Below are 27,121 nucleotides of genomic sequence, written 5' to 3'. Positions count from 1 at the left end.
GACTTTGAACATTTCTTTAGGTATTTCTCAGCCATTCGAGATTCCTCAGTTGTCATCCCACAGTCACATCTTTGACCCATAATTGTTCCTGTCTGAAAGAATTACAGGGATGGAAATGGAGAGGAGCCTGAGGAAAAGAAGGTCCAGCGACAGGCCCAAAGTGGGATCCAGCTCAAGGGGAGGTCCCAAGGCCTGACACTATTACTGAGGCTATGGAGTGCTCACAAAAAGGGATCATGACTGCCCTCTGGAAAACCCAACAAGCAGCTGAGTCAGATACAGATATTTGCACCCAACCAATGGACAGAAGCAGCTGACCCCTGTTGTTGAATTAGGGAAGGCTGAAAGAAACTGAGGAGAAGGGCCATCCTGTAGGAGATCTCTCAAACACTGGATCACCTAAACAGACAGCATGCACCAGATGATACGAGGCCCCAACACACATACAGTAGAGGACTTCCAGGTCTGTGTTCATTCAGAGATGATGCACCTAACCCTCAAGAGACTGGAGGCCCCAGGGAGTTGAGAAGTCAGGTGGGGTGAGGGATGGGGGCATCCATGTGGAGACAGGGTGGGTGGGAAGGAGGTGTGGGATGTGGAGCAGTTGAAGGGTGGGTGGCGGAGGGGGTGGGGAATGGAATATGGAGTGTAAAAAATAAATTAAATTTTTTTTAATTAAATTAAATTTTAAAAAAAAGTCCAGAGTAATTCTTGGCACCATTCTTGAGTGTGTTCAAACCTGTTTGTGTGTAATGCATGCATGAAATTCAGATATCTTTCCTCGGGAGATCTGCTCAACTTTTTTGGAGACAAGGGTTCATTCTCATGGCCTAGAACTTACCAAGTTTCCTAGGCTGCCTAGCTAGGGAACCCCTGGGAAATACCTCCCCAGCACTGGAATTATAAGGAACCCACCCCAAAATCCCACTTTGCTTACATATGCTCTGGGGAATCTAACTCAGGCCCACTGATGATAAGAAAACACTTTAGTGAACTGTCTTCTATGTACCATTCTCCCCCCAACTTAGTGCACACATGCCTGTGTGTGTGTGTGTGTGTGTGTGTGTGTGTGTGTGTCTACACTTGTATTACAACATGTGTGTGGAAGTCAAAGAACAATTTACAGGAGTCAGTTCTCTCCTTCCATATTGGTCACAGTGATTGAACTCTAGTCATCAGGCTTAGCAGAAAGCCACTGAGCCATCTCACCAGCCCCTAATCTTAAGTCCTTCCTGTAGGTCTACAATTCTCCAATCCTTCCTTCCTTCCTTCCTTCCTTCCTTCCTTCCTTCCTTCCTTCCTTCCTTCTTTCTTCCTTCTTTCTTTCCTTCCTTCCTTCCTTCCTTCCTTCCTTCCTTCCTTCCTTCCTTCCTTCCAGTGCTGAACAGCAAACCTAGGACCACTGCACACTATACCCTTGTAATTCAACATTTTTTACTTTATGTGTAGGTGCTTTGCCTGCATGTATGACTGTGTACTGCCTGCATGCCTGGTGCCTACAGATACAGAAGAGGGTGTCAGTCTCCCTGCAGTTGTAAGCTGCAATATGGGTACTAGGAATTGAACCAAGGTTCTCTAGAAGTGCAGCAGGTACTCTTTACTACTGAGCCATTCCTTCTGCCCCTATGTGACATTTTTTTTTAAAAAACCCATCTTTAGAGTCATATCTGCTTTAGTGAATTACATTTTTCTCATGATAAACAATATGCCCAACAACTGCTAATATAACAGTTTTAAGAACCTCAGCGTGGAATGTATGATGCACTAATTGAAACTATTCAGATAATCAACTAAAGGATATGTGGGCTACAAAATCATTCTATCCTGCTTCACATAAACCAAAACAGATTTATTAGCTGTAAGCCCAAATAAAAGTAATCTCAAATGAGAGTAATGTCAGTGAAACACAGCCTCTTAAATGGGTCAGAAGTGACCTTACTCATTTATATTTTACAAAATATTTTGAGGATTTAAAAGATTAAATGTCCTGAAAGGGACAACAACCCAGTACTTTCTGCTAACACAGCTGTTCACTGAAGATCTTGAGAAAAGCAAGGCTTCAGGATAAAAATCAGAAAATAATAGTTACAAAATATTAATTTATAAATTGGAACCATTTATTATTAATGTTGAGTTTATAGACATTTATTGCTACAAGCTATGCCTTCTTCAGACCCTACACAGAGAACAATAAGCATTGCCAACCACATCCCTGATGTCATGGTACTTACAGTGTAGACTGATGAGGCCCTAACACGTGGCAGTGAATGCAGTGGGCAAAGAGGACACTACCTTTATCTGTGGTGGTTAGGAAACACCTCTTTTAAGAAAGCTATATAGAGCTAAGTCCACTATGTGAATGTCTCACTGCATAGCTTTCTAGGCACAAAGCACAAGACCAAAGGAGGAACACTACCTACATGTTCAAAAAAAACTTTTAAAAACTTATGCCCTTCCTATAGTGGATAGCAGCAAAAGATAACCAACTTTGTATTAGATACAGCAACAGCATTGTATACATATGGAAATATTCACAGCCGGGCGTAGTGGCGCACGCCTTTAATGCCAGCACTCGGGAGGCAGAGGCAGGTGGATTTCTGAGTTCGAGGCTAGCCTGGTCTACAAAGTGAGTTCCAGGTCAACCAGGGCTATACAGAGAAACCCTGTCTCGAAAAACCAAAAAGAAAAAAGAAAAGAAAATATTCACATTACAGAATGAGAAGGAGGGGGGTAATGATGTCAGGGATGTTTGTAGTATGTCAGCAAATGGAAGATAAACAAAAGATATGTAAGGTAAATGTACCCCAATATTGACTTTTGAGGATCTATAATAGGGGGCCAATAAACTGGTCTATTTCTATGGGTGAATTTTTCAAAGAAATTTTAAAAACTGCTTGTTGACTATATGCTACAGCTAGCAATGCCTCTTCTTTCTCTTATTCTACTTCCCCAGTCTAGCTCTGTCTTTTATTTGTCTTGTTTGAGAAGTTAGAAACAAAACCTTTAAGGGTTTGATCTACACTGGACAGGTCCTAGATTCTATTACAGAGAGCTAACATATCTAAGGCAGGGTTAAAACCCAAAGAGTATGGAAATCAGAACACAAAATAGTCACCTACTGATCATGCCATTCTTCCTAAGAAACGCCAGACTTTCCAGAACTGTGGCAATCCTTACACCTACAGGAAATGTAAGAGAAATAAACCCTTTCCTCCTCGAGTTGTTTTTGGTCATGATGTTTTATCATAGAAGTAGAAACCCTAACAAAGATACCACACATATATAAAAACAGTAATTTAGAATTTAAATAAAAAACATATCCGTGCCAGGCATAGTGCTCATGCTTACAATCACAGCACTTGAGAGGCTGATTAAGGAAGGCTGCTGTAAGTCTGGCAGCCTGGGCTACATAGAGAGATCCAGGACAGCCTAGGCTACCAAGTGAAAGAGACATAAGGTCTATAACATGTCTACAAAGTGAGTGCCAAAAAAAGAAGGGGGAGGGTAGGAAATATTTTTATGGTTATCTACATGTTCACCATCAAGTTCAACAACTACCAACTAATATCTAATATCTTTCATCTATCCGTAAACAAGCACACACATATTAAATTACATTAAACTAATAAGAAAACTCTTTAATCTCCTTTTTAAAACTCTCAACTATGGGCTACAAAGTCAAAATTCTTTGTCTGTCTGTCTGTCTGTCTTTGTGGCACTATTTAACTCAAGGCCTCATGCCTGTCTGACAAGCACTCTACTACTGAGCTGTATTACCAATCCCTTTTTTCCTTCCATTATTTTGTTTGTTTTACAAAGTGTCTCCAACACAGAGTGTCCCTAAGTTGCCCACCATGGCTGGCCTTGAACTGCAATTCTCTGGCTGCAGACTCCTGAGTAACTTGAATGATAGGGTATTCCACCATGCCCAGACGTGATATCAAAATATCCTACTTAGCAATCAACTCAGTAACAACTACAGCTATTGGCTCGGGGAGGGCGGCTTCATCAGTAAGTACTTGTTCTGTAAGCACAGAGACCTGAGTTCAGTCCCCAAAATGCATATAACAATGGCAGGCATAGTGAAGCACATTGGTAATCCCAGTGCATATAACAATGGCAGGCATAGTGAAGCACATTGGTAATCCCAGTGCATATAACAATGGCAGGCATAGTGAAGCACATTGGTAATCCCAGTGCATATAACAATGGCAGGCATAGTGAAGCACATTGGTAATCCCAGTGCATATAACAATGGCAGGCATAGTGAAGCACATTGGTAATCCCAGTGCATATAACAATGGCAGGCATAGTGAAGCACATTGGTAATCCCAGTGCATATAACAATGGCAGGCATAGTGAAGCACATTGGTAATCCCAGTGATAAGGAGGCTGAGTCAGGGGGATCCCAGAGGCTCACTGGCCAGCCACTGGTTAGACTAACTGGTAAACTCCAGACAACCCTATGCCCTAGGATGACACATGAGATGGTTCTCCATCTTATGTACACACACACACACACACACACACACACACACACACGAGTGCATTAAAAACTATTAAAGACCTTTATGTACATGAATTGTATGAGACAAGACTAACAAAGGAACAACCCAAATTCTATAGAAAAGCAGTTACTTAATGAGAGCTGAAAACTAACTCATCTACCAGCCATACACATCATTTCAATAGTAATCACCGCCATCATCTAAAAAGTAATAAGACATAAACAGAACTGCAAAGCCTGCCTACATGGCCAATTTTACCATGGCAATTTGGAAAAATATGTGACTTTCATAACCTACAATCTGCTGAACGAAATGACTAAAACATTACAAGAATTGAAACTAGTTTTCCCTAGTTTCCTATCATTTCAAATAAAATGCCAGTGTTTGTCAAAACATTCTTTAAATTTTACACATGATATTACTATCAAGCTGGCTTCTGTGAATTAATAATTTAACAAAAGTTGGTTTTGTTAAGGTCAGTTATATCATTACTTTGTCCTTGGTAAAGTGTTGCTATAACAATATATAGCCCTCTCAGATCTGCCACTACAAACATCTGGAATTTACTACCTATGCATGTCAGCCACATTCTGGCCTACAACATAAGGTCTGTATCATGTCTTAGGTAGCACTCCTAGAAGAAGACATAGAAGTCACAAATATATACCTTTAAATGCCCAAAGTCAGAGGAAAAAATATATATTTCAAGAAATATAGAGGATTTCAGAACACAAAATTCTAAGCATTAAAAGGCCTGAGATATTAAAATCAAACATACAGTGAGATATGGGCAGCTCAATGGCCCGGAAGCCAATCTGCCAGCTCCAGATCTGGTCTGTTTAGCTTGTAGTGAAGGATTTGAGAGGCCCAATAAACACAACCCTAATTCTAGCCCCTATTCCTATGAAGAAAATGTCTACAATTGCACTTTTCAATGTTATTTGGAAGACGGTGACCCTAAGGTTTGCAGTTTTCTACATTTCCCATATAAAAACTACCAGAGTTCAAAGAGACTAAACTGTAGGGCCCTGGGACAGGGACTGGGCACTGTTAAGCTGCTAACTGCCTTCGAGGACTGCTAAATGCTTCAAGAACCCCAGTTTTGTGTTGAGTTTTAAGTCTATTATAAATGCCCCTTTTTTTCCTGTCAATGAGCAAACCACTAAAACTTCTGAGAGTGGCCCATTCAAGGCTTGGAACAGAAGTGGATAGGGTGCACTTGTGCCTGGAAGCTTGCAGTAGGGAACCATCAGCTTGGCAGCCTCCTCTCTGACAACTGAGTAGACTGACCTCAAGACAAGCCAGCTACTTCAGACACTTTATCGCTCTGAGAATGCACCAGCTGCCAGGAACACTGCAGTGAAAGCCACAACTCTGGCTCCAGAAGGCCTTGCTCCCCTCACAACTGCCCCCGACAGCCTGCACCAACCTTGGAAGGCATCAATCCAGTCAAGGCAAGATTCAGTAACCTTTAGATAACCTTGAAGCTATTCTCATTCAAGTTACTCCTCAGTAACTCAGCAAGAAGTAAGTAAACATGCAAAGCCAGTCGGTCCGCAGGGCCTATGCTCACTGGAACTGGACACGATACAATGATCAGTGCAAATGTAATCCTTCATTTAGCTACACATATGCCCTCCCAACTCTATAACCAGACTGTACCCCTTACTTGGTAATCAACCAAGAGACACCTTTTGAGAAGGCTTCTTCCACTGGTCTTTTCTTGCCCACTTGTGACTTTATAATAAAAACATGGCACTAAACTGACAGGACAAAGAGGAGATGGTGTTATCTGCAGAAACAGGCAACTTGCAGGAAGCTTGTGAGGACAAAAGTGCTGCAGGGAGTTGGGTCCCTGAGATCACAGAATATGGTATTAGAGGATGAGAGGAAGCAGAAACCCAAAACTGTGAGAGACAGAAGGTTGTAAAGAAACAAAAATGAGAATTAGAACAATTCAGGAAACTGCCAAGCCCATGGCCTCTAGAAGCCATGGATCCAGACTCTCAGGGTTCAAGAACTGTAACACTGGTCACCTGCTGCGTTGCTGCTGCTTACTACCAACACCTAGCCACTGTAATAAACTGTGGTTTCCTGGTCAGAGTACAGGACTCCTAACAGTCAATGCTCAGGACAGTAAACCCCCAACCTGAGCATCTAGGACTGCAAGTTTCTGACCTCTAGAGCTAGGAGCCACAGATCTCTATTCTTCAGGATTTAGAATGATAAGCCTGTTAGCCTAGCCCATAGGTTATTAGCACTCAAGAGCCCAGAACCACCAAGACTAAAACCCTTTGTCTACACTCAATTTCCAACCAGAGACAGAAATAACCCAAGTCGACTCATTGGTAACATTATTATTCATAAGAACTATCCCACAAATTTAGTACTTAACAATGTTAGGTACATGCAGAAAAACAGTAAAATCCAAATAAATAAATAAATGCAAGCAAATAACTGAAACAACCCCAAAACTACTGAACTATGACCCACCTAGGACCGCTATGTCTAGGGAGACAGAATAAACCATAGCTTGGGAACCCAGGGAAGCAAGTCAGTGCTTATGCAAATAGTGTGAGCAGGGGTCAGAGCACAGGCCAGTTCCAAAGCTCAGAAACTCAGGTGAGCACATTAAATCTTCAGGTTGCAAGCATTCAACTTGTCACTGAAGAAGCTACATCACTAAGATCTTGCTGCCTCTGGATGTATGTTAAATATAAAAGCTGCAATCATACAGAGCCTTGGCACATAGTTCACTAAAGCAGATATGAAGAAACCTAGAGATAACAGTTCCCACAACTACAAGCTTGGCAAACCTACAAACATGCAATTGATGGTACTGCAGAAGAGGACAGCCTCTAAAGAAGCCTGGAAAAGATAAATATTACAAAACTGCCTTCCTCCAGGGACAGGGAAACTCTTCTTTTAAGAAAGTCAAGACTGAGCAGAGCACTCAAGGACATCCTGAAAGAAATAATCCTTAACTGACCTAAAGTGCAGAGACCAGGCATCCACAACACCCAAACAAGCTAAACAAGAAGGGAGTTCCAAGTGAGGATGCTTGAATCTCACTTAGAAGAGGGAATAAAATAGTTGTAGGAGGCTGGCAGAGGGAGGGAACTGGGTGGTGGAGGAAACGGGGAGGGAAAGGGAGAGGGGGATAGGGAGGATTCAGGATCAGGTGTGAGGAGAGACAGGGAAGATGGCCAGAGGCCAGGAAAATGAATGGAAACGTGCAACTGGTGGAGAAGGGAGGCTGGGGAGCATCTCTGGGCATGCCAGAGACTGGGGATAAATAAGGCTCCCAAGAATCAATAGGGGTGACCTGAGCTGAGACTCGAGGCCACCTCCTGTAGCTAGGCAGGAATCCCAGTGGATGAATAGGGACACCAACCCACCCACAAAACTTTCAACCTCAAATTTATCCTGTCTACAAGAAATACAGGGACATGGGATGGAGAGACTAAGGGAATGGCCAACCAATAACTAGTCCAACTAGAAATCCATCCCATGGGCAAGCACCATCCCTGACACCATTAATGATACTTTCTTATACTTGCAGACAGGAACTTAGCATAACTGTTCTCTGAGAGGTTCAACCCTGCAGCTGATTCAGGTGAATGCAGAGATCCACAGCCAAACATTGGATAGAGCTTAAGGACTCATATGGAAGAGTTGGGGGAAAAACTGAGGGCCCCAAAAGAGATAGGAACTCCACAGGAAGACCAACAAGTTAACTAACCTGGACCCTTGGGGGCTACCACTAACTAAAGAGCATACGTGGGCTGGACCTAGGCCTCCCCGCTCATACATAGCAGATGTGCAGCTCAGTCTTCATGCAGGTCCAGAACAACCAGAGCAGGGGCTATCCCTAAAGCTGTTACCTGTCTGTGGAGTATGTTCTCCTAGCTGGTAAGCCTTGTCTGGCATCAGTGGGAAAGGATGGGCATAGCTCACTTGATGTGCCAGGGGCGATACCCAGTGGGGGGCCTCCATCCTCTAAGAGGAGAAGGGGAGGAGAGATGGAGGAAAGGACTGTGGGGGGACTAGGAATAAGGGGCAGCAATTGGGGTCTAAAGAGAATCAATAAACGTAAAGGGGAGGGAGTACGGTCTCCTCAACTCCCAAATGCCCAAAGCTTCATTTCAAATACTCACTACTTCCTGTAGTAGACACTAATCAGGTGCAAAATAGACTCAGTGTTTAAAAGAGAGGAAATATGTAATCATCACAAGATAATTGGAATACTCTCAAACAAAAAAAAAGTAATGCTTGTTTATGCCAACAACATAAGGAAATTAAAACATTAGTTTCTGGAAGGCCAAACATTGCTGCTATGAGATAAATAGCTAATAGAAGACCACACAGCTCAGTGGTTAGGAGACCTTGAGAGTCAAACACCAGAGTTGAATCTAGACTCTTACCTCCTAGAAGCTGTGACTTGACAAAGCACCTCACCTTTCTTTGCCTTGGTTCCATTACCCATATAAGCCAGTAAAAATAAAATGTACCTTGTAAAGCTGTACTGATTAGTAAGCTGTATTGATTATCCATAAGATACTATACTGTACAGGAAAAAAGAAACAAAATACTAAAGGGGACCTTAGTACCAGTTGATGAGTAGGAGACAGTGGACCTGACAGAAGTAATATCCAAGTTAAATTAAACTAATAATGTTTGTGCACATGTAAGAAAATGTCTTTATTACCACAAACACTCACTGAAATATTTGGAGGTAATGGCTTATGCAATTTACTCACATGCATTTAAAGGAGAAAACTGTATTACATGCATGCATAAAGAAAGGTAGTCAGATCAGAGACAGAATAAATGTTAACCACTGTTAACCACGGGAGAATCTAAATGCAATGTGCACTTTGAGCATTTATGCTAGAGAAATGAACATTTATGTTTGCACATGAATGCTCACAGCAGCTTTACCCAAACAGCCAAAAAAGCAGAACCATCTTTCCACAGAACGAGCAGGCATGCTGCAGAATCCTACTTGGCAATAAAAAGGTACAAACAATACACACAACAACCAGAAGAAAGCTTAAGGGAATGATACCAGGAGAAAGAAATCCCACAAGTGATGTATTATGTGACTCCATTATGCAGTCCCCCTGAAATGACTAAACTGCAGAGAAGAGCTAAGGGGTACCCAGGCTGGACAGAGGCAGACATGACTGAAGATATGAAAGAGTAATATGAAGGACCTCTGTGACAGACTCTTCTACAGCTCTACTGTGGTGGTGATCATACAAACCCACAAATATACAGCTCACACGATCGCTAGTGAGTACATGTGAAACTGGAAAAACACCAACACAAAGCACCTACACGTGGCAATACACGGAGACAGTGGCTGAGATGCCCTGGTTACAATAATATACTACAGTTATTCTAGAAAGAACTGAGTGAAGGGCAGTTGGGTGCTCTCTCTCTCTCTCTCTCATTTCTTACAATTGTATGTGAATCAATAAATATCTCAAACTATATGTTTAACTCAAAAAGAAAGTTTAAAAAGAAAAAAAGTAGCCAGATGTGGTGGCATATGTCTTTAATCCCAGCACTTGGGAGGCAGAGGCAGGGGGATCTCCATGAGTTCGAGGTCTGTCCTGAGTTCCAGGACAGCCAGGGTTACACAGAGAGATCCTGTCTCATAAAGCCAAAAGAAGGTTTTAAAAACTAGAAACAAAAAATATAATAAACAATGAAAGCACTAACGGCATCACAATTAGCTTAAGAACAGGAAAAGGCTACCAATGGATATGGTACTTGTTATTCAATAGCATTCTGAAGAAGCTAGCCATTGCTACATAAAAGTTGATATAAACAGCATTTCAGAATGATCAGTTATACATGAAATCTACCTAGAAAATCCAATACAATTACCAGAAAAAGCATTGCGGTTGTTCAGTGGTATCCAGATACAATATATAAAAAGTGTTTTACTTATTGCCCAGAGGGAATGCTTATAATGAAACTCTGGAAATTAATTCAAAACCTTTTAGTGGTCAATTAGACATGAAACTCAAGAAGAAGGAAGACCAAAGTGTGGATACTTCGATCCTTCTTAGAAGGGAGAACAAAATACCCATGGAAGGAGTTACAGAGATAAAGTGTAAAGCAGAGACTGAAGGAATGACCATCCAGAGACTGCCCCACCTAGGAATCCATCCCATAAACAACTACCAAACACAGACACTATTGTGGGTACCAACAAGAGTTTGCTTTATCAGGTTGCTCCTGATAAAGCTGTCTCCTGAGAGGCTCTGCCAGTGCCTGACAAATACAGAAGTGGATGTTCACAGCCATCCATTGGGCAGAGCACAGGGTCCCCAATGAAGGACCTAGAGAAGTACCCAAGGAGCTGAAAGGGTTTGCAGCCCCCTAGGAGGAACAACAATATGAACTAACCAGTACCCCAAGAGCTCCCTGGGACTAAACCACCAACCAAAGAAAACACATGGTGGGACTCATGGCTCTAGCTGCATATGTAGCAGAGGATGGCCTAGTCGGTCATCAGTGGGAGGAGAGGCCCTTTGTCCTGTGAAGGCTCTATGCTCCAGTGTGGGGGAATGCCAGGGCCAGGAAGGGGGAGTGGATGGGTTGGCGAGCAGGAGGAGAGGGGGAAGGGATAGGGGGTTTTCAGAGAGGAGACTAGGAAAGGGGATAACATTTGAAATGTAAATAAAGAAACTATCTAATTAAAAAAAAAAAAAAAAACTCGGGCTGGTGAGGTGGCTCAGTGGGTTAGAGCACCCGACTGCTCTTCCGAAGGTCCAGAGTTCAAATCCCAGCAACCACATGGTGGCTCACAACCATCCGTAACGAGATCTGACACCCTCTTCTGGAATGCCTGAAGACAGCTACAATGTACTTACATATAATAAATAAATAAATCTTTAAAAAAAAAAAAAACTCTACAAAGAACTCCATCTGTATTTTCCATCTCTCCCTGCACAGCTCACATGCTATGTTTCCACTGGATATTAACACCTATCTCTAGAAAACAGTAATCTCTAGAGAAGTACATCCTCACTCTTCAGTGATTGCCAGGTTTTGGTCTCTACTTCTTCTTTACTTTCAAGTTAAAGATTCTAAAAGAGATTCAAAATGGTTCCCAGTCTCTCAAGGCCTTAAACATAGTGTAGTTGTTCCTTGGAACACTGGTTCCAAGACCCTTGTGGTACCAAAATCCAAAGATGACCAAGTCCTTTATATTAAATGGGACTGTATCTGTGTCTATGCCCATCCATCTATACACTTAAACTATCTTCGATATGGTTCAGTCAGTAAAGCACTTATCCTATAAGCACAAGCAATTGAGCTCAACCCCAGAACCCAAGGAACAAGAGCAGGCATACTAGCTGGCACTTGTAATCCCATCATGGGAGACACAAACACAGGATCCATCCTTGACACTCACTGAACTGCCAGACTAGCCTAGTTGGCAAGTTCCAGGCCTATAAGAGACTATCTCAAAGGAGATGGGTGGCCTCCCTGTGTATGATACCAGAGGTTGTCCTCCAGCCACCACACAAACATGCATATATGTGCACATGCATGCACATGCACACAAAGAGAACTATATTTAAACACACGCATACTTGCATGTGAGAAAGTTATGTAAGTTCTGTGCAAATTGTGTACTGAGGACAGAGTAAGAGCCCACACCTGCTCCAGTGCAAATGTGACTGTAATGACCTTTGATCTGCTGTCATTGAATCGTTACATATTGACCCCATGGATACTGAGGACAATTGTACTTTGAACAAGCTTAAGCCAGTTCTCAGAAGTGAAGATCTATGGTTTCTTCCTTAACTCTGAATCTCTACTCTCTTCTAGGAGCTTAGACTCCATTTCATCAACTCTTGAGACTCTTAACAGCGCATTCTTCCTCGGGCCTCAGACACATCTGTCTTTGTGAGACTTCTCTCTCTGACAAATTTCAGGTTCTCAGTCAATGAAAATCAGTGCATAGCAGAACCACATTTACTCCAACCATTCCTCATCATGAGTCCCTCACATTAGCCCCAGTTTCAAACTATAGAGCTTCTAAACCACTACCACCTAACCCACCAGGAGCTACCCTGTCTGCAGGAACAAGGAGAGTGCTATGACTGTACAGATGAATGTCTCCCAAGGAGCCTTGCGTCATTAGGAAATGGCCTAGGAAAGGGTCTTATGTCACTGGTGATGAGCCCTGGAAGGGGGTAATGGAATCCTAGCCTCTTTCTGCTTCTTTCCTTTGCTCTCTGGTCATGGCATATCCAATTTAGTTTGCCACGTACTCCCATCACCATGTGACCTCACCACAGGCCCAAAGCAACAGAGCTATAGTTCATCATAGAGACTGGATCCCAAAACTATAAGGCAAAATAGGTTAGTCATCTCAGATACTGTGTTACAGTAACAGCTGACTAACACAATGTAAGCTGAAGTCCTAACCCTGAAGCTTCTCAGCATGTAACTTTATTTGGTTTCTGAAGAAATAATTAGTTAAAATGACATCATATAAGAGTGGGGGCATACCAAATAACTGTTGTCTTTATAAAAAGGAAAATTTTGAACACAGACACACTTGCAGAGATAACATCACGTGAAGATTAAGGCAAACATCAAAATGGTGTGTCTAAAAGCCAAAGAATGCCTGAGATTGCCAGCAACCTCCTGAAGCTAGGAGAGGGCGAGATGGAACAGTTTCTTCATAGCCTTCATGAATCAACTCTGCCAACACCTGGATGTCAGGCTTCTGGCTTCCAGACCTTTGAGCAATACATTTCTGTTGTGTAAGCCATTTAGTGGTACACTGGACTCTCCAAATCCAAAGGTTTGACCTTGGTGGATTTAACCAATACAGATAAAAAGAACCAAGAAAAAAATGCTGAATATGCATACATTTTTTCCTTGTCATTATTCCCTAAACAATACAAGAGATACTATAACTAACCTAGAAGTGATTTCAAAAGGATATTCACAGGTCACATGAAAATACAGTGTTCCATATAAGGTACCTAAACATCAGCACAATCTTCCAGGCTCTTGGAGCTACAGAAACAAAAGGCTGGAGAGGTGGCTCAGCAGCTAAGAACACTTGTTGCTCTTAAAGAGGACCTGAGTTTAGTTCCCAGAACCCACAAACTAGCTCACAACCATCTATAATGCCAGGTCTAGAGGACCCATCACCCTCTTCTGACCTCTATGGACATGAAGCACGCACATGGTGAACATACATAAACACAAGCACAAGTGTTCTTTTGTACCATGCACACACACATACACACACACACACACACACACACACACACTAATCTAAAATGGAAAAGAAGCTGACAGACAATTATACTTTGTTATATTGTAGTCCACCAGACCAGCAAATTAATTTATCACCATAACCATGTTCAGGAGATCCAGTGAAAACCTCTCTCTCAACAACTTTTCCAAAAAAGACAAGAAAGTCTAAATAAATAGAAAGGGAAAAAAAGCACATAGCAGGGCCTCATTATTAAAAACAGATCAAAGTCTAAATAGAATAACAACTACTTTTAAAATTAGTTTTCAAATAACCTTACCAATGGTCACTATTAAAAGATGCTTAAACAGACAATAAAGAAACAAATGCAGACTTTTTATGTGTGCTGAAGGTTATGCCTCAACAGATAAAGGATTTCTTAATTCATGATTATAAACAATGACCAGCTATACAAGTGAAGGAAATTATTTCCATCCTTAAGCTACTCCCCTACTTCCCACCAAACCTGATAGTGACCAGGAAGAAAAGCAACAGATTTAATATTAAAAGACTAAAATAGTATTGAATACATAGTCTATCTTAAACACATGCAATGTCAAATATCCTGTTTGCTGTGTTAAAACTATTCCAATGCACAGAAGATGAAAAACTTGGGTCTGGGAAGATATTCTATCAGTAAAATAGATCTATCTGTCGTGTAAGCATAAGGACCTGAGTTCCAACCCCTAAGACCCATGTGAGGAACAAAAAAAGGTTGGGCCCAGATGCATGCATTTTAACCCGGGGGGCGGGGGGCAGAGATGGAAGGATCATAAAGAACAGTGAAAGACCTCAACCCTCCAAAGACCTGATGGAGGAGATAAACATATGGCTCTGCAACAAAGAGCACTGGCTGCTCTTCTGAAGGACCTTGGTTCAACTCCCAGGACCCATATGGTGGCTCACAACTACCTATAACTCCAGTTACAGAGGATCTGACACCCTTTAAGCCTCCACAGGCACTGTACACACCTGCTGCACAGACAAACACTCAGGCAAACACACACACACACACATATATATATTAAAAATGGTAAATAAATCTCTTAAAATACATATCTATCAAAAAACAGTAAGAATAATGCTTATAGTACAATTTAGTAGCATTCTCACTAAAGTTAAAATGTAATTTCAATTGTTTGTCTTGTTTTTCAAGAACTGTCTGCTCTTCCAGATCTCCTTTTAATTTCCAGCAGCTATATGGTGGCTCACAACTATCTGTAGCTAGGATTCTTAAGAGCACTGAACACACATGGTACATAGATAAATATACAAGGAAAACAATCACACATATAAAATTTTGTTAATTGTTAATGAAAAATAGAACTGGGCAGTGGTGGTGCATACCTTTAATCCCAGCACTCGGGAGGCAGAGGCAGACAGATCTCTGAGTTCAAGGCCAGCCTGGTCTACAGAGTAAATTCCAGGACAGCCAAGGCTACATAGAGAAACCCTGTCTTGAAAAACAAAAACAAAACAGCTACCCAATGACTCTACATTTGAAGCTGTATCCAAGTTGCTAAGATAGTGGGATACTCTTGGGTATAGTAAATTAACTGCTAAGATAATCAATAAATGAATCAGCATAAGGTATGCTGACTTCTTTGGAAGGAATTTTATGAACACAAGATTTAAGACTTCTCATACAATAAACAATTCAATCACAAGCACTAATAAAGTAACTAAGTAACGTAAGAAAACACTCTATCAATCAATCAATAACCGTGAATTAATTATGTGCAAGACTTTACTAAGTAATGAAGGCAGATTTTTAAAAGATGTCTGCCCTGGACCAGACTCATACAGTAGCTAAAGACATACAAAAGGCTGTTTTAAAGCTAGACAAAAAAAAAAAAAAAAAACACTTCTGCAATTCAGTCCAACTCCTTTGTTATCTGCTTTCACACCCAATTCAGCCAAACACGTGCCTCCTGTGCCAAGCCCATACAGAGTAATACCCAGTCCCCTTGCCCCTCCTGCCCACCCATACACTACATACCCACAGACGCTTCCCTCCCTCACATTAGAGGCCTGCAAGATTCCTATCTTCCACTCAAGGAGCTAAAGGGATCTGCAACCCTATAGGTGGAACAACATTATGAACTAACCAGTACCCCGGAGCTCTTAACTCTAGCTGCATATGTATCAAAAGATGGCCTAGTCGACCATCACTGCAAAGAGAGGCCCATTGGACTTGCAAACTTTATATGCCCCAGTACAGGGGAACGCCAGGGCCAAAAAGGGGGAGTGGGTGGGTAGGAAATTGGGGGGGTGGGTATGGGGGACCTTTGGGATAGCATTGAAAATGTAAACGAGGAAAATACCTAATAATAATAATAAAAAAAAAAAAGATTCCTATCTTCCAAAGCTCATCCCAAATGCTTCCTGTGTCTTTGGAAATCTGTTATGAACAGCACGGTCCTGCATGCTATGCTCTGTTATGGTAATCTTCCCTATTCATCTCCTGTTTTAGTTCTATATTTGTCTGTCTTGCTTGAATCAAGTTATATGGTTAGAAAAAACTAAATTTAAATTTGAACCATTAGCTATCTGACCTTAACCAAAACAAACTCCCAAGTTTCTTAAGTTTCAGCTCCTGAATATACAAAATAAGGAGGTCATCACCTACTGGGTGTTCTTTATTGAACTGATAGGGGTGTGGGTTCAGAAGAGGAAATGTAAAGAAAGACACTGACTGGGGATAGAAGTGCCTCAGAACAACAAACAACAAAGGACATGAAAGCTGCAGCTATTAGGGCTACACCATATTCTTAAAGAGCTAGAGGTAAAATTGAATATATTAAGAAAAGACAGAAAAATATTCAGAAGATCCAAGTAAGGCCCCTAGAGATTAAACACTATGGTACCTGGGTCTATGAGATGGCAACAGGCCGTTACCAGCCACTTCAGCCTAACAACTTGAACTTCACCCCAGGAACCATGTAAAGATAGAAAGAGAACTGATCCCACAAAGTTGTCCTCTGAGCTCTACAAACATGCTATGGCATATGGGCACATGCACACACATACGTGTCTGAGATTAAAGATATGGTGAACATATCTTTAATAGCATGCCATAGAATAACAGGATAACTGAACTAGTAACAGATTAGATACTGAACAAGGAAAAGGCTAGTGAACTCAAAGATACAGCAATAGGCAAAAACATGAATCCAAAGAAGGAAATTAACAGAGCATCAGTGAGCTGCAGAACCGCCTCATACAACATAATATATTTAATTATATTTATTTAATATATGTTTAATCAAAATCTACAAGGGAGAGGAAAAGGAAAGAAAAATATTGGGGAAAATGATAAATACTTTACAAAATTGATTTAAAAAATTACAAAATCAAAAATCAAGAAGTTCAATGATACCAAATACAAGGAATGTAAAGAAAGCTACACTAATACATACCACAATCAATTTGGTTAAACCAGTTTATTAAAGGGGATATCTTTAAAGCAGCCACAAAAACAAACAAACAAAAAAAACAAAACAAAACAAAAACACATAGTATGTACCAGGAAACAAAAGGATCTTGGCTGCTTTCTTTCTTATCAGAAACAAGTGAGATAGAAAACAATAAATAAAACAATAAATCAACATCTTTTAAGTGATTGATGAGAGAAAAAAATCTAAAATTCATTACTTAACAAAGTTTTTCTAAAGCAAATAAAGTGCCTTTTTAAGACATACAAAGGCCCCATTAATAGAAACTTTAAAGGAAGTCCTTAAAGCAGAAATAAAATCATAATAGATGCAAGTATGAGATTAGCAGAGGAATGAAGAGAAAATTAATTCAATGCATGTGTAACCATAAAGAGGTTTGGCTTTTTGGCAGAGGTGGAGGTGTTGAGACAGGGTTTCTCTGTGTAACATACATACATACATACATACATACATACATACATACATATATACATCTGATTAAGGCTGAAGAGATGGTTCAGTGGTTAAAACCCTTGCCTTGCAAGCAAGCCTGGGGACATGGGTCCAGATCCCAAGAACCTATATAAACACTGGGTGAGTATGGCAGCTTGCCTGTATTTCAAGCCATGAAGGAAGACACAAGAGATGCCCAGAATAAGCCAGACTGCAAGACTAGTCACATCAATGATCTCTGGATTTCAATGAGAGATCCCACCTCAATAATAAAGCAGAAAATCTATACAGGATGACTCCCCACACCAACCGCAGGCCTCACACAAACACGTGTCCACAAATACACACACACACATCCACCTATACTTACATGAAAATGGGGGGGGGGGGTAACTGATTCTATGTTTTACACTGGATTTTAGCCAAAAGGCTGAGAAGCAATCTGATTCTATTTTGTAAAGATGCTTACATATAATAGAAAGTGCCCTGCAGTTGACAACACATAGAATAAGGTGACCAAGAACACAAGTATACAAGTAACCTCAACAACACAGATGATTAATAAGGTCAATAAAAGGCACAACCAAAGTTCATTCGAAAAGAAACAGCTATCATAAATACTTTCCATTAAAGAATCCAGATTTTAGTCCAACAAAAACCTTCCCACGAGGACACTCCAAACCAGATAGAAACAGTAATAAATACTGATAACAGGTAAGGAAAAAGAAATATCAACTGCATACAAAGTATAACAAAAAACTGAAGGAAAGGGACCGTTTCCTAATTCATCAGGGCTTCCAAATTTATTACTGGTAAACCAAATAGAAGATTTAAAAAAATATAAACTATTTTGCCCCAACTGTGTGAATGAAGCCCAGAGATTAGTTGATGGCTTTGAGCTGAGTGATGGAAGACAGGGACGTTAGGAGCAATGCACAAGTCCACTCACTTAAACAAAGGGGCCAAAATTATGACAACAGACAGCAGAAAGATGGTTGCCAAGAGCAGGCGAGAAGAGAGCGGATTTCTCTAGACCTACGCTACGCTTCACTGAAACGTTACCCCCACTGAACTAAACACTTGGAAGTGATTAGGTGTCTGTGGATGGACGCATGCACCTGGAAACCAGCAAGTCAACCTTAGGTTACCCTCAGAAGCTGTCTGCCTTGGTTTTCATTTGGGAGGGCTCGGGGGCTGCTTTGTTTTGCTTGGTTTTCTTTTGTTCTAAGCTAGTCTCTCACTGGGACCTGGGGTTCACAGATCACAACAGAACACAAGGATCTTTCTGTCTCCTGAGCACAGCTATTACAAGCACATGACACCAGGTGTGGGTTTTACATGGCTGCTTGGGATATGGATCTCAGGTCCTCGTGTGCTGCAAACACTTCACCAACTAAGCTAATCCCCAGCCTGACAGTAGGCTTTATATTATGTGGTTTACTACAACTTTAAAAAAAAAAAGAGTTTAAAAAAAAAGTCACAAAAACTGGTTTCCAAGCAGTAGTACTGATTAAAATTACTTCTAATCAACTAGCCATAATGATCTCTTTTATATTTTTGGTTAGGAGTCTAGCCCTTAAAAGTTGAGCCATCTCTTCAGCCCCAATTCTTTTTTTTCCCAAATAAAAGAAAAATGAGTACATCTTGCAAGTGGGATATGGAGACTTCTCAAATTATAATAAAGCATGAGAGGCAATGAGATGGCTCAGGAAAAAATGCATTTGTCACAAAGTCTGACCACCTGAGTTCAATCCCCAGAGACCCACCTGGTAGCAGGAGAGACCCCCACAAGCCTACACACACACACACACACACACACACACGCACACGCACACGCACACGCACACACACACACAAATAGATGTAAATTTAGTGGTTTTTTTATTAAAATTTACAAAATATAGGGAGCAAGTTGAAGAACAAGGAATGGGAAAACAATACAAAGGCTAACCAGTGGTAGAAACACAAAGCATGCTATTCAGACACAAACACACTATGTCATCCCAACCCAACACACAGCCTAAGTCCCTAAGTAGAACCTTCCATAGAGGCTTCTCTTTATTCAAAGCACAAAGAAAAATTCAGCTTGCCTACAGGGTCCAGCAGAATCTGGACCCACGCCACTGCTCCAGCCCTCTGTCCTACCAGATTGTTCCATGTGGCCCCAGCTCCCTCTCTAAAGCTGTACCTTCTGTCCCTGGTCCTCTCCAGCCACTCTGCCAGCACAGGGTCTCTGCCCTGCTATCTTCAGTGAGACTGGAGCACTTCCTTTCCCACGCATCCCGAATCTCTCCATTCATATGCTGCATTTGTGACTTCCCTTAACATATCACAACTGCAGCTATATTGTCTGCTAAAGACAGAAGTCACATCTGAATTCATTCTTAACTCCACAGCCAAGCACAGCACCTGCTGAAGGACTGCTAAGGTCTTCCTACAGCTTAAGTCAAGCAGAGCATCAAAGACGGATAAGCTACACACACACACACACACACACACACACACACACACACACACACAGGGTTGGGGGGTCATACCATAGATAAAACATAGTAATTGGTTGCTGAGTAACCATTGTTTTTGCTGTCTCCTGACACAGCGCCTGCTACACATTAAACACTCAAAAATAAAGAATATCAGTCAAAGAGCAAAATTTCCACAAGACTCTTAAGTCTCACGTATTAAACAGTAACTCTGCTTAAACTGTTGTGTTTTACATAAAAATAAGACTGACTGCAGAAGCAAAAGATCTAGACGGGGTAAGAACATGGTGTGTTCTTAAAGAAATGGATCAGGATCAGAGTGACTTTAATTTTTTAAATAAGAACTAAACCACGTGAAAACGTTTCCCAAGCCCTAAAGAATATTATTTACAAAATTATTTCATTCGCTCAGTTCCCTCCAATACATAGTGTATCTATCCTTTAGAGGCAAATCAACTATGTTCCTAAAAGTCCCACCCCCTAACCTACTACACAGCACTGAATACCTACCACATAGATTGTATTTAATCATATGTCATCTTCTTGTTTTCCCAATGGTGGAATGTGTACAACCTCGTATGTCTTCTAAAACTTATTTCAAGTGCATTAACACTACAGGTGCTTAGTACTGAAACTAAATGATACCATTTTCAATGATGAATCTCAAAAGGCTCCTGAATTTTATTCCTAAATAATTCTGCAAATTGTTCACAGCTATGTTTTCACGCCATCATTCTATTAAGAACAGCAATGTCTAAGGTCTTTTTGGTGTCACTTGTCCAAACTCAAAAGAGGTTTTCGGTGCCACTGTTATCTTTTGAAGTGTAAATCAGAGATATATTTACACCTGGCCCTATTTAACGGAGTAAATTTTACTTGCAATCTTTCCCAAGATTAGTCAGGTCCCAGGACGTCCCTTCTGTATAAAACTGGACACCACAACAGCTAAAATACAATATACTGTCCACAGCTCATTCCTAACTGCAAAGCTAACTCCCGGGGAAATAAATGCTCGGTTCAAAGCGTATAGACACCTGATAAAGTCTATATCACTTTGGAAAGCTCGGGTGATCAGCAAGCGCTGCCGCTCATCACTCCGGAGGCACCACAAGCCTATCAGCCTCCATCAGGACCCACGAGAGAACACGTCCCCAGGTGCCCCAAGCCTCGGAAAGTCGCGGCTTCCCAGACACCGACTCCAGTCCCCTCTCCCTCCTCTCGCACTGAACTGAAATATAAAAAGTTAGGGCCCACGGGGCGTGAGGAGCCTGAGGCCGGGTCGGGGCCGGCGGAAGGCGACCAGAGGCGCCGCGGTCGGGCGCCCCGTGAGGCTAGGACGCACGGTCCCGGCCGCGAAACGCGGCGCGGAGGGAAGGCCAGGCCGGACGGCCGGGGCGTGCGCAGGGGGAGGGGGCAGGAGCCTCACCGTCGCTCCCGGGAGGCCGGCGGCGCCGCAGACCCGCAGTTGCTAGGGAGAATGCGCTTCCGGGTCACGAGCGAGCGTTCCGAGAGCGACGGTGGCCGGGTTGAGCCAAGAGCGAAGCGCGGGGCTAGTGGGCGGTGGAGGCGGTGGTCGCTGCAGGACCACGGGATTGAATGAGGGGCGGTACGAGGCTCATCCCGCGTGGGCGGCTCCCGCCTTAGCGACAGCAGCCTTTCTGACTGGGGTCCCTCTCGCGCTATCTGGATCCTAAACCCACCACCCAGCCGTTGTCACGTTGCAGGTTCCACCTGACTTTTGGATGCTCTCAGCACCAACGCCACCACCTTCCTAGTTACCAAGTCTTTATTCATCCAAGCATTGGCCCATCACTCCTTCACTGGACACCTGTACAGGACTAGGTGCATTGTTGGCACGCGCAGGCTGGTAACCAGAGAGGTGACAGTGTCCAGCTAGCTCAGATGAGCGAAGGAAGCTATAAAGCCTGTGCGAGAAAGGCTAGCCTAGGCAAAAGAAGAGAAGAGCAAAGAAACCTCAACCAAGTGGAGGGGGAGAGAAAGTGGGTCAAGCCATGGAATACCTGCAATGTGGTGTTAAGGCTGCAGGAAGGCAGCATGGCCTGATAGGCAAATGGATCAAAAATTGAAAACATGAGGACTCTGAACCACAGAGAAGGAAACCCAAAGAGCGTCCTGGGAAGTATGAAAAGGAAACAAACAAACAAAAAAAGTTAGTGAGGAGCTGGTCACAGCTGCCAACTGTTGTGGAGATCATGTGTTCAGTGATGCCAGTAGAATAATCAAAATTCAATACTACAATGTCAAAGTAGGGAGTGGAGTGCACTTCATTGGACTGTGAGTCTTTTCATGATTGGTTTAACCAGCTGTCTACGTGTGAAGGAGGCAGCTTCGTTTTTCTCCATGTAGCGTCAAGAAAAGAAGATATGGGAAACTTCTGGATTTCTTCCTGCTTTAAGAAGCCCCACCTTGGTATAACTTCCATGCTTGCTTAAGGAATGAGCCTGCGGATTCTTATTTTATTTTATTTTTTCTCGCTCCTCCTCAGATCCTTTCAGAACCCTTAGACAAACTTGCGTGTAAGCAAACCTTGCCTGTTCTAACTGCAGAGAATAAATGGCAGAGGTTTGGGGATTCTGTGACTAGTAAGCAGGATAGTGGAAACAGGGATGGGGAAATCCAGTAGAGACAAAGAACAAAGGATTGGAAAAACAAACAAACAAACAAATGGGGTATGGGTGGGGGGCAGAAATGGGAGGTGAGCTAAGAAAACCAAAAATAAACTCAAGAATAGAATGGCAAGGACAAAGGAAGGAGAGTCAAGATCATTAGTGTCTAAGACCACATTTTGACTGAACATCTGGTGTGAAGGCTGAGTGCATGTACTACCATGACTCCTAAGTCTAGTGAGCCTGTCTTCCTCATGTGAGCTGAAGGAAGTCCACAGCACACTTTGTAGTGGATGGGGGCTAAGAGCCTTGCTCCACATGCCTTTCTGGTCCATGTATAATCCTCCTAGAACAAGGGTGCCCTTAAGCTCTTCCAAAGGATTTAGAAATAATGATTTCCTGTGAAAAACTGTGAGTCTTTTCACAATTGGTTTAACCAGCTGTCTATGAAAGTAAACCAAGTAAACGGTTTTAAATGTGTGGCTGAAGAATACAGGAACGATATAGTCAAGAGAGCTATCTTAATCTATTCTCACTGCAGAAACGAAATACCAGAGACTGAGTGGTCTGTGAGCAGAGGCTGGGAAAGCCAAAATTAAGTCACAGACCCTTGTCAGTGTCTGATGTGAGCCACTTCCTGACTGATCATCAGGAATCTGCTCGCCATATTCCCGAAAGACAGAAAATACAAATACGGACTCTAGAATCTATTACAAGGAGACTGTTCCATTCATGGAGACTAGATGCCCATGACTTAATCATCAATCAATAACTCTGCCTCCCGATACTGTCTCTTTAGGTGTTGGGGAGGTGGGGAAGGACAGACATTCATTTTATAGCAAAGGCCTAGATATAATACAGCAAACCAGGACCAGTAAGTAGTGATGGTTTGATAAAAGTAAGCCATATCACTTGTTTTGTGAATAAAAGGTATAAAGCCACCTCATGATCTAGAGAAGAGAAGGCCCAAACGCATGAGTCGGTGAATTCTGTCTAGCATATACCTTAGAGTGTATTCTGAAGAAGGGTCAGGTGATTCATTAGGCCCCATTTGGTTGGGTTTCTGTTGGATGTCAGTGGTGTCATAAGAAACGGGAAGGCCTAATTAGCTCTACCCTTCAACATGGTAAGCCTAATCTATGTTTGGTTTCTGGGTGATTGACAGTCCATTAATGATGCAAAGTGCTTTGAGAAATGTCTCCAAATACCCAGCATATGAACAGAACCACAACTCCCATGCCCTGCTGGGATATGAAAAGAGCCTCCAGCCTCCAGAAGCACACCAGTTTGATTTTAGGAGGCCTTGTGTCTACACCTTGGTCTTGTCTGCTGTAACAACCATAAGCTGGGAACCTTAAACAACAGAAATGTACACAATTCCTGAAGTTGTGAACTCTAAGGTTAAAGTGTTGGCAGATTGTCTGGTCGGGACCGACTTCCTATTTCCTGCCTTGTCCTGATCAGACAGGAAAAGAACCAGTTGGCTTTCTACATTCTCATAAAAATACCAATCCCATTCTTGATGTCTTCACCCTTGTGTTGCAATCACCTTCCAAAGCTCCAGCTCCTATTACCTTGGACCAGTTTTCAGAATATGAATTTGGAAGGACATAAACCTGCAGTCTGTGACCTTGCTCTTAAACCCCATTTCACTGATGAGTTAAGGACTTAGAAGGAGCCGCTGTTGTCCTAGAGATTTCCAGGGTAGGTTAATCTTGATTATTGACCACCATTGCCTCTGCTCAGGATTCCGTGTTAATACCCACCCAGTCACAACAGCAGGCATTAAGGAGTGGTCGATAACTGCACGTTCCCTATCACCACATCTTTACACATTCTGCCATCAGCTGGTCCCAGAAGTTGTCTTTTTCCATCCATTCAATTCCATTGGCATCAGAGACAGGGAAGAGAGCAGTTACTAAGCAACCTGGGATCAATTAAAAAAAAAAAAGTGTTGTAATCTCAAAGATAAACCCAGGCGACAGAGGCAGCGTGTACATACACATTCGTGGGAGTAAGTGGGTGAAAGAGTGCAGCGACCAAACCAAACGCCACAGGAACTCCAGGGAGATAAGGCAGGACCAGTTCATTCAGCAGCTTGACCTAACTGCTGTGTGCTAATCTCATCACACAGGAGGTAAAGGATCTGGGGAGGGTGTGAAATAGGTGAGAACTGAAACCATTCCAAGAAGCAAAGTAAAGTTATGCTAGCTGGCCTGGAGGGCTCTGGGGAGACTTCAGATCATAAAGACCGCATAGGTGGACTGGGTGCATGGGCAACGAGCTGTGGACAAGCAATAAGGATGTCTCAAGGTCTCACTACCTGGCCCAGCCTCTTCCTCGACGCACCTACACCCACCCAGACCACTGCTTCCAACTGGAAGCCATGCTCTGTATTCTGGTTTTGTTCTTGTTTTACTATATATAAATGCTTGGCTTCTTTCTTTCTTTCTTCCTTTCTTTCTTTCATTCTTTCTTTCTTTCTTCCTTCCTTTCTTTCTTTCTTTCTTTCTAGTATTTAGTTTCTCTTTTCCTTTTAAAATTTTAATCCTTGGGTCTCATTGTTTTACCATTGTGTTCTTTTTTTACCTTATAGGCCCCGTTTAAATTTTTGATCTTGCTAGAGAGATGGCTCAGCAGTTAAGAGCATTGGCTGCTGTTCCAGAGGACCCAAGTTCTCAGCACTTGTGGGCTGGCTCACAACGGTCTGTAGCTCCAGCACCACGTGGATCTTACGCCCTCTTCTGACATCTATGGGTACTACATGCATATAGTGCTGACATACACGCAGGCAAAATACCCATCTGTACACATAATACCGTAAAAGAAAATGAAGAAATAAATATGATTTCTGTCTTTCTAATTATTTTAACTGTCAACTTACCATTTTTTTAAATTGTGTGTATGCACACACTCTGTGTGTGTGTGTGTGTGTGTGTGTGTGTGTGAGAGAGAGAGAGAGAGAGAGAGAGAGATAGAGAGAGAGAAAGTTTCAGGAGTTGGTTCTCGGTTCTCTCCCTCCACCTTTTTAAGACAAGAGTTCTTCTTATTTCTAAACGATGCTTCATATTCTAGCTTAGCTGGCCTGGAAGCTGGCGGATGCTCCCATCTCACCACAGGGATACTAGGATGACAGATGTACACTCAGCTTTTTACACGGGTTCCCAGAATAAAACTCGGGTGGTCTGGCTTGCACAGCAAGTACTTTCTACCCACTGAACCCAATTCTCTCCTAATTTCTTCAGTATATTGTTCCTTTTAGACAGTCTCTTATTATTAGCTTTTTAGTGTTTCTTAATGCTCCACTTTTTTTTTCTCATTCTATACTTTAAATGTGGGTTTTGAGCCCAGCCTGGGCTCAATGAGAACTAGTCTCAAAAGAAAGAACTTTCATTTTTATCCTCTCTAGGCATTGTGTTTTATCTCTCTTCCATCTCTGTCTTATGCATCTCTTTAGATTCTGAGTGGTCTCTTTTAATCATGAGACATGCTCCAAGGGGCACCTAATAACAGTTACACCTGAAAGAGAGAAAAATGACATGAAATCCACAAAACCCAGACTGCTAGTGGGGACTTGCAGTCTGGGGAAATGGCATCATTAAACAAGACTTTACTTTTCTTCCATACTTTGCCACTGCCAGATCCCAGCTCCAGCTGGAGATAAATGTAATATAAGGGGACCTCCTGAGCTACAGTCAATGGCACAGCAACACGTCACAGCCCTTACAGCAGGGGGAGCCAAACTGCTGGGTTAAATCCAGCTCCCCTAGTTGCTCACTGGGAGCCATACGTGGCTGTATAGTCAAGACTGTATAGTTTTGAACTAGTTACCCAATGTTTTCCTTCCCTCTAGAACAGTGGTGCTCAACCTGTGGGTCAAGACCCCTTTGGAAATTGCTGTTAGGTTTGTACAATACAGTTCATTACAGTTACAAAGTAGCAAAGAAGCTAATGTTATGGTTGGGGGTCACCACACCATGAGGAACTGTATTAAAGGAGCTCAGTGTTAGGAGGGTTGAGAGCCACTGCTATTGAACATGGGTGATTATGGTACCACGTACAGCAAACTATAATGTTACTATAAAAGATTTAAATGACATGGTAAGTGTAAAACATTTATAATGGTGCCCAACATATAGTAAATATATACTGTTATCATTCAATAAAAAGTCATTCCAAATGGTAGCCACTCTCAAGGGTGTAAAATGACTGTGTCTGATGGATGGTGGTCCCAACAACAAGGTAGCATTTATATTTCCATAGCAGGCCACATAGCCTTCCAATCCTTTGGGGGGGCACTTCTAACAAATGGAACACC

At 42.2% G+C, this 27,121-nt stretch overlaps 1 protein-coding gene across 10 annotated transcripts in view; it reads right to left on the bottom strand.

The window, feature by feature from the left end:
* Positions 1–23,550, bottom strand: part of Dis3l2 (DIS3 like 3'-5' exoribonuclease 2) — a 348,174-nt gene extending 324,624 nt beyond the window's left edge. For 5 of the 10 annotated variants that reach the window (XM_030252488.1, XM_006529301.4, XM_030252497.1 and 2 more), the window contains exon 1: positions 21,603–21,705. The gene's annotated coding sequence lies outside the window, so the exon portion shown is untranslated. Of the gene's footprint in view, positions 1–20,686 lie in introns of all 10 variants that reach the window. The other 5 variants (NM_001172157.1, NM_153530.2, XM_006529300.4 and 2 more) reach the window with 4 other exon arrangements.
* Between the last annotated feature and the right edge of the window lie 3,571 nt (positions 23,551–27,121).

This window comes from Mus musculus, chromosome 1 (assembly GCF_000001635.26).
Source record: "Mus musculus strain C57BL/6J chromosome 1, GRCm38.p6 C57BL/6J".
Lineage (NCBI taxonomy): Eukaryota > Metazoa > Chordata > Mammalia > Rodentia > Muridae > Mus > Mus musculus.
Note: the sequence above shows the minus strand (reverse complement) of the source record. Positions and strands in the feature narration are given on the sequence as shown.